The 14,164-nt window shown below is 37.5% G+C and overlaps 1 protein-coding gene across 5 annotated transcripts in view; it reads right to left on the bottom strand.

The window, feature by feature from the left end:
* LOC134224978 (solute carrier family 12 member 7) overlaps nucleotides 1–14,164 on the bottom strand; it is an 848,828-nt gene that overhangs the window by 471,310 nt on the left and 363,354 nt on the right. The gene's annotated exons all lie outside the window — the stretch shown is intronic.

Genomic DNA, 14,164 nt, shown 5'->3' with positions numbered 1-14,164 from the left:
TCCACATTGAATACAAATTTACGCATTTGCACGTCCTGCCGTCTAAACGTTGACAAAAGAGCAATCTGTATATCATCGGTTGAGCAGAGCGCAGGAAGTTCGAAAACGACAGCAACTGAGGAATTGCCAGATGTATCGACAACAACTGAGGAATTACCAGAAGTATTAAGTGCTGAGAGCCTTGCCACCGTACCATCAGCGAAATCTGTTTCAACAAATCAATCGGAAGATGAGTGTATCCAAAAGGTCAACATCGAACGCTTTAACGAGGGCATAGCTGGGATAAAAGTGACTCCGATTAAATGGAGTAAGATGGACTACGTTTATTACCCGGAGAAAAAATACCGTGAAATAAACGAAGCTGCACGAAGAAACCTCTTCAAATTAGGACCTGATGATGTGGAAAATACAGACTACGATGAGGTAATTATAAATATGAAGGAAAGGTTCTCGAATGCAGCCACGACAAGGAAAGAAAAATTATTGATTTTGTCGATGCTGCCAAGTTCGTGGTCTATTCAGGATGCCATTGATGAGTTCAAAACCAATAGAAATACAGTAAAAGAGGCAAAACAACTGAAGAATAACTGTCTTTCAACCAAAAATACTAGGTCTAGTACTGCATTAACAGATGAGACAAAAGAAATAGTAGTTCAATATTTTGAAGATGATGAAGTAAGTCGAGCTATGCCTGGTCAAAAAGATTATGTATCAGTAAAAAAAGATGGAAAGCGTCAAGCAATCCAAAAACGATTAATGATGACGACTTTGAAAGAAGCGTACACACGCTTCAAGGAAATTCACGATAATATTAAAATAGGTTTTTCCTCATTTGCAAGCCTTCGGCCAAGGCAATGTAAGCTTCTTTCCAATTCAGGAACACATAATGTGTGTGTGTGCACAACCCATGAGAATATTAATCTTATTTTACATAGTTTGAAAAGAATCAATTTAACAAAGGATATTAAAATGTTAACTGGTGGTCTTTTGTGTGAAAATACAACATCAAATTGTTATCTACGATCTTGTTCGGATTGTCCAGATTCTTCATCATTGGAAAATACTTTATTCGCTGAGTTTGAAGAAAAATATATTGATCAGTTATCATTTGAGCAATGGGTGACCACGGATAGGTGTGACATAGAAACTATTGTAAAACCTGTAGATGAGTTTGTGTCATATTTTTGCTTGAAATTAGAAAGTTTAATCCTCACGATTTCATTAAAACAGAACAATCCAGCTTTTAAAAATACGAAAATACATTACAAAATGGTGAATTTTTAGTCATTTGTGATTTTTCTGAAAATTACAGCTTTGTATTGCAAGATGAAGTGCAGTCCCATCACTGGAACGTACAACAAGCTACAATTCATCCATTCGTTATTTATTTTAATGGAAGTACGCATATTGAACACTTAAGTTTTATTATAATTTCCGAAGATTTAAGACACGATTCAGTATCCGTAAACTTGTTCATTGAAAAAATGATTAACTTTTTACGCGTTGATAAGCATAAAGAAGTCAAAAAGATATATTTCATGTCTGATGGAGCAGCGTCGCAGTACAAAAATCGTAAGAATTTTTCGAGCCTATGTCAATTTAAATCAATGTACGGAATTGATGCAGAATGGCATTTTTTGCTACATCACATGACAAAGGTCCTTGTGATGCTATTGGAGGAACAATAAAGCGCATGGCCACAAGAGCAAGTTTAGCCAAAGAACGTGAGCATCCAATTAAAATTGCGAAAGAACTTTTGATTGGGCAAATCGTAGAAAAGAAAAGATTTAACCAAATTATCATTTTGTTTTACTACTACTGAAGAGTACGAAATAAAGGCTTCAGAGCTCAGCGAGCAATTTAATAACGCGAAAACGATCCAAGGAACCCCAAAAATTTCACTGATTCATTCCATTGTCGGAAAATAAAATTAAAGCAAAACTATACTCAAACTGTGCTGATAATAATTCAAAAGTGTTCGATATTTTAAAAATTTGAATAAAAATAAATAAAAAATAAGTATTAATAAACTGTTTTCATGATATCATAACCCATACCAAAATTCAAACCCAAAACTCTTAGAGTTTCTATAACAACATTGTGTAACTGCCACATTTAATTTAATACTTAGGATAATATTAATTCATTTTTATTTATTTATACATATAATATTTATACATATAATATACATAATATCGATGAATACATAAATATGGAATATCATACAAAAAACTTGTTTAACTCACGCAAGGCCCTTAACAATAAAATCAGCATCAAACTGCGATTCTTGAAAAAAAAAAATACGGAAATTTTTTTGTTTACTATATGTGAAAATTGTGAAATGTTTGAAATGTCATAACTTTTTTGTTTATTAGTTTACCATCACCAAATTTTTATGGTAGATAGCTAATATAATGGACCGTTTTCCTAAAAATTACGTAAAATAAAAGATAGGGTTTTGAGATATTTGAGTTTTTGTGACAAAATGATATTTTTAAAGGCAAAAAAAATTTTTTTTACTGTGCACATTTTCTTAAGAATCACCATTTAGTTGTCTAACTTTGCTGAAAAAATCATAACAATCGAACATTCCGTTTTTGCTGTGCAGCTTTTTAAATATTTTTGAACCATTTTCACATATACCCTTTTGAAAAGTTAGTCGTGACTCAATATGAAGATTTGATATCGAAAAATGACGATTTAGATGAAATTGAAAAACTATGCAAAGTTTCAACTCAATAGAAAATCATGAATTAAAAATTTTCTTAAATTTTGATGCTGTTGCTTGGAATCGCTCTATAGCATCATTTAAAGCCTGTAATTCATTATCATTCTCAGTAGCCTCAGTAACTTCAGATATATTCATCTCAGTGGTTTCTTAGATTGATCAGATCGTACTTTCGATATCTCTCGTCATATTTACTCTAAATCTCATGTTTTACCTGACAACCTAACCATCGTAGTAATAATTGACTCTTCTTGCTTGTGATATGAGCCACTAAACGTGACAACCAATTAGCGATGTTTCATTTCCGGTTCGCTAACAGTGTAATTTTTCTTCTCACAAAAGTTATTTGTTTTGAACGCGAAACCTAACTTAGGTGATCATATCATATCATATTTTTATACCTCCCATCAAACATGATTTTTTTCCTAGTTCGTTGATTTGGTAGGCTCAGTCATGTATACAGAGCCAAGGTTCCTTGTGATGCGCAATCGCTATCATCTTATTATTAAATCAGTAAGAAAGGAACAGATATGGAAATATCGGAGATAGTTAATAGAACACCTTCACAAAAAATATTAGATTCTCCTATACCACCAAATGGAGGGCTACTGACCGATTATTTTTCCAGCAGCTACAGCTCTCTATTAATTAAACGACAAGTATCTACAGTACAAGTATAGCTACATATGTTTGGCGCCTGCTTCCTACCCATCTCCCGTCTACAGCGAGGTTGTGCACACTAGCTGATATTCGCCTTGCTAATCTCCTCGCGCCGCCCAACATTGAGTCAGTCTTCCTGAGCTTCTTGCCTCCAAAACAATTCTTGATCCAATTCATGTCCTTCCAATCGACGTCCGTACAACAAACTTTCCAGCACATGCGCAAGTACAAGGGGTCCGACCCCGATGCTCTGCCTAATTTTTTTCAAAATCAACTCTGGTCAACAGGCTGCAATCAATCGTTTTCCAATTCTTGGCTTCTACCAACTTTAATCGCGTAATCTATTAACCCCATTATCGTGAAATTATCGATTTAACTTACGTTAAATTATCGAACTCCGATAATAACTGATCTTTTCGCAGAAAGCGATTACGTTTAACACAACTAACTTTATCGGCGATAACGATAAATTAACAATTAACATCAAGATTAGGAAGCGATCTGTTCAAGATTAGGAAGAGCTGCAGCTCTTGGCAAAAGTATCAATTAGTAGCCTGACATGGGTTACGATTCTACTGCGCATCTTCCATCTTTCGTCACAAGGGTATTGAATGCAATCCCAGCAACTGCCTAAACCCAATTCATATTTAAAACCAAGGATGTTATCGATCATTTAGTAATCTGCCTTCGATCATTTAGTAGATTGTCAATAACTCATTCCAGAGGCTAAATTTCAAAATGTGCAGTCTACCACCTTCTAGTGTAAAGGTTTATCTACAACTCTGCCTAACAGTACGTTGTTTGAATTTCACTTATAACGGAGCTATATCGCTAGTAGCAGTAGCTTAGACTAAATGATTGCATATTTTGTTATCATTTAGTATGAGTACAGCAACTAGCACCGTAACTCCTTTAATAGTGGAATTCGAACATCGACCTGTTAAGAAGAGTTGTAGAAAACCCTTCGCACTAAAAGTCCACCATACAATACATTTTGAAATTAGGCCTCTGGAATGAGTTATTGACAAACTACTAAATGATCGAACGAAGATTACTAAATGATTGATAACATCCTTATTTAAAACAATGCAAACAGTCAAGCCGACTTCAACCGCCAGTGAACCCTTCTTCTCGGACTCGGCGATCATACATTCCAAAAGGGTACTCTACCTTCGAGAAAAACGTGAATATTATTTGATTCTTGAAGTCGTTTTATTTCGAAAGAATCGATTTAAATTAGAATTGAATTGAGTTCCATTCTGTATTATCTGACCTTTCTAAAATATGAACTTTCCCCTGAACATTGAATAAAATCGTTTTTAAATGAAAAAATAAGGAAGCAAACATCGGAAACTCTAAGGAAACATCGAAAAATCCCGGGATCCCGGGATTTCCCGAGATATACGAACAAGTTCATCCTGAATCCCGGGACAACAAAAATGGCCGGGAAATGGAAACTGTACTTGCAGCCTTAGCAACCATCTTTCATTTCTAGTAGTTGGAGCTCGTGAACAAAGCCTCTTGTAGCTGATGATATGTCTCTAGCGTGAATGATATTTCAATTTGATAGAGCTGAAAGCATTCGATTCCCCAGATAGTTCCGAATGTCTCCTTCACGGTTTAGAAATAATGCTGTTCAGCTTATTTCAAACTATGCGATGCATAGCCTATATCCTGAGGCTGCTCGTCCTTTATTTGCAACAGCACTGCTCCGAGCCCTACTCCTGAAGCATTCGTCACCAAAATAGTTCGACCATTTGGTTCGAAATATCCAAGATTTTCCAAACTCGCACTTCTCTGATTGAGCTTTTCAAAACATTTATTATATGAATCTCTCGCAAAGGGTGCCCTATGGTTTCCGATTTCGAAATGTAGTGAGAAACATATGTAACGAGCCGTAGGAAACTGCGCAGCTCTTCCTTGGTTAGTGGTGATCGAAATTCAGATAGAAATGTTATCCCACTAGATGAGGGAAAGTTTATGCTCATCAGACGAATTTGTTCAACATATCAGCTCCAGATCAAAATGTCGTCGTTGAAGACCACCGTATGAGGACAATCGGCCAGTACCTCTATCAGGTTCCAGAAAAACTTTGTACGTAATTAAACTCTGAACGCTAGGCGGGTATAGCAATTTAGACTCCAGTTTGTTACTATGTCTGAAACTTGATTATGCATTTGTACAACATGTGATAGATTTAGTTCGGAAAAGGTATTGGAGGGTAACCGCCCCTTCGGTGGGCTTTGATCCCACGACCCCAGTTCGCATGACAGGTGCTTTCCCTACTAAGCTACGAAGAACCTCCGTCGTCCACCGCAGCTTAGCGGGTACTGATGAAACCAAATTCCCAACACCAGGTACCAGCCGATCTTTCGCAATACATTTTCAGAACTAACTCTCTCATATGTATTTTTGTACACATGCCAACCAAGTTTGTGATAAAAGAGGTAACGTCTCGACTTCGCTAGCTCAACCTGATGAGAAGCTTGTTTGATGTCTAGCGTCGTATTTGCTCCACATAAACTTGAAAAGTAACCGGCAAAAGGTGATTCAAACGTTGAATTCCTTGGTTTGCTCGTCCTTTATCGACACACAATCTATCATCTACTATCGGATCGGTACTAAGGATGACACCTAGGAAGATGGTCTTGTTACACTTTGATGATGCCCATTTTTCTCAACTCGCTAGCTTTGATTTGATCCGATAGAGAAGGCGAATGGGACTGAAAGAGGGGAGGAACTATACTGCCGCTAACCGCAAGTCAGACTTATCTGGATATGGGGTCCATATACAGATAAGTCTGACTTGCGGTTAGCGGCAGTATACGATCAACTGGCAAAATCTACTGAAAATCTTTGAGTTTCGCTAACTTCTTTATGTTTTATGTTGGTAGACATTCTTCCCAATTGTACTTGGCAAACCGACTTGCAAAAGCCCTATCTTCCATGCTGTTGCTTTCGTTATCAGGGAATGATGGTCACTTCGTTGTCGTTCAACGTGGTGTCTGTTGGAATTGTTTCGGAGCCATCCCTAACCTTAAAATCAGTTTCAGTGATATTCATCTGTACGCCAGAAACCTTGGTTCCCCCTCTATCTGCACTGTAACGTGGCATCTTTCAACTTCAGCAGTTTCTAGGTTGCATCGTCAATTAGGTTGTACGTGGATCCAAAATCGACGAGCACATCGGTTTATCACTTGATAAATTCGTTCTGCTTATCAGCGATATTGCAGACAGACAACTTCTCCTGTTTAGCATCGTCTTCCTTAAAAATACGTTTCGACATTTCTCAAGTTCTTCAACGCTTTTCATTCAAGGTAAGGCTTGCATGTGGATTGGAAATAATCTTCCATGCGGCAAAACTGGCAAATTTTATCAATAGCTAGTCGTCTTTTCGGTGTCGATATCTGTCGAAATAAAAGTATCTGGCTTTATAAACCAGAATTACACTGTTTATGTAATACTGTAGCTGACTACAAGACCAGTGTTGGTAAAATCTCAAATTCTCAGATCTCATCGGCGATTCACATCATGCGTGAGTCAAATCCCATCAGAATCATGACCCAGAGAATCGCTCATGATTCGAATCGAGAATTGCATCAATACATGATTTTCACGTTTTTTCATTGGTGAATGCATTGAATTAACGTTTTTTTCACTTGGAATTTTTATCCTCGTCGCCACTTGTAGTACCGAGATCCGAAGCGCACGCGTCTAACTCATAGAATGCATGACTGGTAAGGATTTATATCACAATAGATCTAACAAATGGTCGCAGTGATTAAAATACCCAACAAGGAAAAAAAAGGATAAGGAAGCATTGCATTGGCACTAATACTCATTCATCCCTTATACTAGAAGGTGGATTATACTTACGGTCTGGAGTATCTACCACAATTCCCAATCAAGTTAAAAAAAAGGGATATCGGATCAAGTAAAGATGGCATATGAATTTGAAAATAGTGGACTCGTATAAATTAAAGTGTGTTTGTATTAACACTGATATTTTTTGGTTTTTGTTGGACATTTTCTGCAATGTTAATTTTTCTCGTTCTTTTCCGAAACCCATCGATTAGAGAACATAAGTTAGTCACCGTGGTTCCTAGCCTTTACTTTTTTAAATCATGGTGTGTTATTATTAAGTTTAAAATTTAAGTCATGCTGTTGAATTTAAATTAAACATACCTAAAATAATTCAAGATAATTGGGTCCTAAAATGAAGAATCGATTTTTGATTTTCTTTCAGAGAACGATGAAGTTAATCATCCTGAACGCATTAGTTTTTTTACAACTCAATAGTCGAAAGGAATGTTGTACAATTAGATGGAAAATGCTTCCTTGACATTTTTGGTCTTGTTTGACGTACGGAATAATATGATTCAAACGTACTAACAAAACACAGCAGGGCACTTGACTCAACCTTTGACAGTTTATATATGCCTAAAGTTTTGGGGTGATGGCTCATTCGTTCTGATATGTTGCCTTTTCAGCAACAGACGTTGTTCAGCCCAAAACATGTCTTAAAAAGTCTCAAACACAAAAATACCATTTTTACTGACTTAGACTATTATTAGAACTTATGTAATATCGGTTCATGTATTCTTGACCGATGCACTATCGTTTGCAATCGAAAACAATGTAGGACTTTACTGCCGCTAGCCGCAAGTCGAGCACATCTGTATATGGGACTCCATATACAGATGTGTTCGACTTGCGGTTAGCGGCAGTTTAGGACCCAATTAGCAAAATGAAGTGATTTAAAACTACATAATTTTTATATTTATAAGTAATTTATTTATTTTCCGTTTTATATATACCACAAGTGGCAACATTTTTGTTCTTGTGAGCTTTTCTGCTTTGTAAAAGGTAACTATGCTTTTAAAACTCATTTAGGAATATTATTTTAATTCTTTTGACGTTGGACGATAGCGATAGAGACTCAGGGATCTAGAGATATCCGCCATCTTAATTCGGCTTCTGCCCATGTGGAAGGTTTCTTCGGCGACAGCTCATTCCGGTTCGCTAGTTCATGGTAGCTAAACGGAGTAGAGAAGACATTTCTCCGGCATACCTGCCTGCGGTTTACGTACGTGAAGCAGAAGCAAAAGTGACACTCATTTTTCAGGCACCTATCCTTAATAGACATGGTTTCCTGCCAGAGGCGTAGCCAGAAAGTTGGTCTGCGGGGGTGCCATTGGTTCTAAATTGCACTCGATGAAGCAATTTTCATATGTCATTTCTGAAACTGATTATGATATTTGTTTCCGTTTGACTTTATGTCCCTCGTCATACAAATACAATGATCCAGAACCTTTGGATTTTCCCTATTCCCTTCCTAGCAAATAAAATAATATGCACAACGCATCGTTTTCCAATTTTGAAGAATCTTTAGAACAGATTTGTTCAAACAGATATAGTGCATGATCTTCGATGTTTGAATAGAATAGAAATTAATCACTTCACAAATTCACGTTCTATGCATAAATATAAAACTATTTTAGTTTGTACCACAACTTGGTTGTAGCTTTAGAGATACGTATTTTCACTTTGAATGACTTCAATTTCTCATGCTGACTCGACAAATCATCGGGTTACAATCCGGAAAAGCACTACCTCAAGCACTACGTTTTACGAGCAGGTGAAAGATTTCACTATCTAAACTGTAATTGTAACTAAAAATGTTTAGTTCTTATATTTCTACTGTATGCAAATGATACATGACGCGGGAAAAATCATTTTCACTTTATTTCATCATATCTCATGCTCCGTAATGGTGCTTTTTTATATGAAGACTAGTACTACAAAAAGGATTCAATCTGGAAGCAAAGAAATGTGTCTTCGGGAAGTGTAGGGATTAGTGAACGGGTTGTATTAGTTGTTCATAACAGTTACAGCAAAAATTTACATGGACACCCTTGTTCGTACTAACTACTCAGAGAGTAGAAGGTCGAGAAAAGCCACCGTTGCTAACTTAAGCGTGGACCGGATACTAAAGCGTGGACCGGATAACTACTCAGAGAGTAGAAGGTCGAGAAGGGCCACCGTTGCTAACTAAAGCGTGGACCGGATAATGGGACTCCCACAATATTCGCACAATAGTGCTCGTGCTCATAATAACGTTCTCACCAATTCAGTGCGATTTAATAGTCCAAATGGGCACCAATCCTGAACAGGAAACACCAGGGATATCCGAAAAGTCCTCAGAATGTTTCCAGAGCTTTGCATTTCTCATCCTCTCTTGCTTTCACTTCCATTGGAACCATGATCACAATGCCCAATTGTCACCGATAATGCGTTCGTAGTTGTTGTAGCTCCGAAGGCTGTTAGTGTCATGTCTGCTGCTGTCCGCTTTCGTTTACCAGTTGAAGGGAATGAAGTGCGTTGAGATTGGCAATCCAGCGTTTTCACATGAAGATCAGCTGCAGGAAAACGAAGCGCTTCATACTTTCCTCCCCAAACATCTCCTTAGCTTTTAAAATCGAGACCACTATTTCTATGGATCGTAGTGATTCACTACAAATCGCATGATCGTCAAAACATCTTTTGGGGAGTTCAGAACCCCATTGCGCTCCAGATTCCATGCGGGCTTAGAGGGATGTTTGTGGTTCCTTACATTTCAATAAATCCTTTCAGTGGTCCCTGCCAGTATGATACATTTTTCTTTGTCAATAGAAACACTGGAAATTATTTGTCTTTTTTTTGTCGCTCATTCCTCTTGTTATTTAGATTACAGAATCTACGCAACAATCAACTGATTTCCAATAATTCTGTGATTGCATCAGCATGTCATGTCTACTTTACATATCTATATTCCATAATAAAATTTAATTAGGTCAGCCTATTGATCTGGAATAAAGCTATTATAATAGCAAATGACTTATTTTATCGGGGTTTCCCCTTGAACCATTCACATTTAATCTCAATACTAAATGTCAAACCCCAAACGGCAGACAGCACTAACCTCGCCTCTCGCAGCATCCAGTGAGATGTGCTGAATTCCAGATCTGAAATTCCATTTTCCTCCGCGTTCCTCTCCAGGGAAGGTCCATGCTCTTGAATTCATCCCATGCCAGGCAAGCTGCTGCCAGTAGGGCCTACTGTGCCTACCTCTCGGTTTATTTTGTTCGCTCGAAATGAGGTCAACCCCCGCATACCGACACAAGGAAGGCTCCCAACGTCGAGCCACCAACAAGCCTAGCTAACACCAACACATCGTCAGGCGCGGTATGTTTTGTTCGGTAAAAGGGCAGTCATCTGCCAGGAAGGATCAGACGGTCGGATTTCGGCGCAGTGAGGGGGGAGGAGGTTGGCAGACAGATGAAGACACGAAAAGCTTGGCGGAACCCATGTGAGCTGGCCATTCTAGGTGGAACTTTGGGATGTATAGATTTGTGTGCGAGATAGAATTTCGGATTGAGTGACTTTCTTTGTTTAAAGTGCCTCGGGGTGTGTACGCTAGATGGGCCTTCAAATGCATTTAGTTATTGAAGGTCACTGAGGGGGAAAATTTTGAGAATACATTTCTTACCGTCATCGCTAGGAATGGTGCTTGTATTGAAGGAACTGTCGATAATGAAACTTACCTGAAACGATAAATAAAAATAAAAGAACATTAACATTGTTTTATCTGATGAACATAATTGGTTTTATTTCTCAATTCAATGTTCTGGAAGGTATGGTGAGCTGGAATAGCTACAATTTATAGTTTGATAGAAAATATTCAACCTGTGAAATCGGTTTTTTTTAATTTCTTATGCTAGTTTACCATGCATCGGAAATTGGATATCAATAAGGCTGATACAAATATTAAAAAAACAATTATGTCTCCAGCCCTCTCGAGTTTTTCTGCCATAAAATAATATTTTGAGGGGGCAACGAGAAAAAAATTCGGACAATTTTGAGGATTTTCAAAACATTCTTTAACAAATCCGAGGAGTTTTTTTTTATTTTTTTCATTTTAATATTTATTTTTTATTATCCACCCACCTCCCCTCCTTGACCTTTCGGAAACCAGTAGGACATAATTTTAATTAAATATTTGTAACGGCCTAATATCTCATAAAATGATTGTTTTATGGATGAATAAATATGTTTCAAAGTATCTTATGTGCAAAGTAATGTACGCCTTTCTATTCGAATTTAAATGTTTGAAATCAAACGAACTGCAATATGTATTAACAATGGATGATTCCTCAACTGCTGATGCAATGCATATACATCTCAGCATGATGGAGATCATCAGTTTGAATCAATAGGTAAACGGGGAACCAATGTTAGACATAATTAAACATAGAAACCAATGTTAGACATAGTTAAAATGAATAAAATGCAGATAGGCAATTCCATAATTCATTCAACATTATATAAATTTTGCTAAAATACTGGTGGTAAGCTTTCATGTTATAGTCAAAAAGCTTCAGATTGTAGGGTTGAACTTCAGATAGATTCAAATGATACACGTTGGATCATTCCACCCCACAGTGTACGTAATTTATCCAGAAATAGGTGCATTCATCTCGCAAATGCATATTTCAGCTGCCCCTTGTCTCATTTCATCACATAAACGCCTCTCCATCAATCTACCGTACGACAGGCTGGCATGCTCTGCCCCCAAAACAGGGCCCACCTCACGAGCAAACGCAGAGCCACCACCCCAAATGAATCAAAACAAACTGAGCTCATGCCGTGCATTGCATGCCAGGCCACAACATGAACTAGCTTCTCCACGCTGTCAGATGTTCATGACGACGCTGACCGTTGTCCTTCGCCAGTGTCAAGTGCTAGGCTAGTGTGAGGCTGATGGCGATGCTCCAAGGCGCATGCTCCGAAAGTGTACTCCCCTTGGTGCGCTGCATGGAAGATATACGCTTATTTATGTTGTGGAGTTCAGTGACAGTAGCGTGAGTGCCGTTCGGGGGGAAAACACGACAGAGCTTTTCCTATGAGGAACGAAATAAAAATGGAACTTGACAAACACGTGTTGGTATTGGAGAAAGACTGCAAGGAATGGATAGGATATGTCGAGTGAAGCGTCAGAGACGCTGAGTGAACCCAACGCAGTCAAAAGGATTAGATTCTGCAATGGGGTATTATGAGAGTAGATAGAAAGTTCATCAAGAGTTTATTACCTTTTCTGCTAGGTGGCACTCTGCGAGACTGATTTACGACCGAAAGCTCTAAGTTGAACTTTCAATTATAATCACTAACTAATAAGACACCGTGAATCTGGGATTACGAACAAATTATTGAGTATTATTTGCCGGTGCATATTTGTATAATATCTAATCATTCATAAATGAAGAAACCAGGGAGAGTTAAGTATGGGCATTCCTTATTTAGCGTTAGCGTTGTTACGGTATACTTCGTAGATTGGACACTAGTGATACTCATGTTTCTTATGGAATCCTTATCCAGATTGCTATCGGAAATCAAGGTGGGGAGTTCGAGTTACCCTTGATTCCAATCTAAGATAAAAATGGCATAAGCATGAGGATTACTATTCCCGGCCACGCCCATCTTTACCGTAACTAGGGATAGGAAAGGAAATGTTGATGTAGAACTTACTTAACGAGAGGCCCCCGACTTGGCGACGCCCTCATAAGTTCTACGGAGTTGGTGGTTTGGTAGGGTAAGGTAGGTCATGGAGGTTTGCCTCAAGCTGACAATTCGACCCACAGACTATGTTGTTTACCTGTTTTTATTTAAACTCTTGCCAGCCGGCTGTCGAAAGAGTATGCTAGTATCGATTTTATTTACAGTTTATTCTTTAAATAATTTACAGACGATTTCTTAACCTCAATCTATCAACAACTATCCGTTGAACAAATCTAAATTTACCAAATTTGTACTTTCTGCTCAGTGAGCAAAACGATTCTTCTAGGTTCATCGAATTAAAATCAAACCATGCCTTTTAAAGATAATTATACTAAATATTTTACAAAGTTTTATTTCAAGTATTTTCGCGATTTCTGATATTAAATTCAATAGCTCTGTGACGTAAACGGCCTAAATGCACCACCACCAGAAAATATTCATCACGCGCTGATCTACCTAAACACATATCACACATAGTAATAGAATCCTTTTGCGTTGTACAAATATGTTGCATTTCACAAAGAACATGACTCTTCTCTTTTCTCCATTCCATCAAACGTTTCACTCAAATTTCAATGATTCACTTCAATTTCAATAAAACACGTCACCGGACAAATAAAATAAAATAAATAAATAAATCAATAAATAAATAGATCAATGAATAAATAAATAAATACCACAATCACTCGCGAGCGCGTCACTTGTTTGGGTTTTTTTATACGGTAAAGGCTATATGATCCCTACAAAAACAAATTTTTTTTGCCCTCTCTTGCGTTATGTGATGCTGAAAATAAGCTCTTAATCATTTGATGGCAAAAAATATATATAAAAAAAAACAATCAAACAAAATTAAAATATTCTAGCTAAATTTTACTATTTTGGTCGAGCATCCGCGTTGAAAAATATGTTCCATGCTTGCCTCCACATAAAATAATAACGTGTGCTAATCACTAATGATACTAAAAGATTTAAATGAAATTAGGCATTGTTCCCGCTTATCATTTTAGCACCGCCAGGGGGAACTTGGCCGATACCCACTGCACTTTTCTTTCCCTTTCCACAAACAATTACCATCATTTGTGATATTTCAACGGAATCTTATTGGGAATTCTGAAAAGGCAGACAATCAATGCAGTTAGATTGCCAGGTAATATTGTCGGCGTAGCACCAAGTTAGAATTCG

Source organism: Armigeres subalbatus, chromosome 3, assembly GCF_024139115.2.
Source record: "Armigeres subalbatus isolate Guangzhou_Male chromosome 3, GZ_Asu_2, whole genome shotgun sequence".
In the NCBI taxonomy this organism is placed as follows: Eukaryota; Metazoa; Arthropoda; class Insecta; order Diptera; family Culicidae; genus Armigeres; species Armigeres subalbatus.
This window is presented reverse-complemented; position numbering and strand designations above follow the sequence as displayed.